We start from the raw sequence: 503 nt of genomic DNA on the forward strand, positions 1-503 counted from the left end.
CTAGCATCTGGGGACAGTTTGCATCCTTTGTCATTCCTTGGTCATGACTCTAATCTCTGGTTTCATTTTCACATGGCATTTCCTGTTTGACTCTGTCTTCTTATATGGACACCAGTTGCATTGGTTTAAGGATCTCCCCTATCCAGGTATGACATCATCTTAACTAACTACATCTACAATGACTTGATCTCCAAGTAACACCACTTCCTGAAGTAGTGGGGATTTGAACTTCAACATACCTTTTTGGAGAGGACACAATTCAACCGATAACAGCCCCCTTCCCCACTGAAAGAGCCCTGATTTGGGGCTTGGTATGTGGCCACCCAGAGTGGAGGCTGCTTTCACTAGCTGTGGCTACGTGGAAGAGTGCTGGCCAATGAGGTGAAGGTGGAATCGTGTGGAATCTTCTTTTATAAACCCTCCTTTTTTTTTTTTTTTTTTAAGATTTTATTTATTTATTTGACAGAGAGAAATCACAAGTAGGCAGAGAGGCAGGCAGAGAG

The sequence above is a fragment of the Mustela nigripes genome, chromosome 5 (genome assembly GCF_022355385.1).
Source record: "Mustela nigripes isolate SB6536 chromosome 5, MUSNIG.SB6536, whole genome shotgun sequence".
NCBI classification, from domain to species: domain Eukaryota; kingdom Metazoa; phylum Chordata; class Mammalia; order Carnivora; family Mustelidae; genus Mustela; species Mustela nigripes.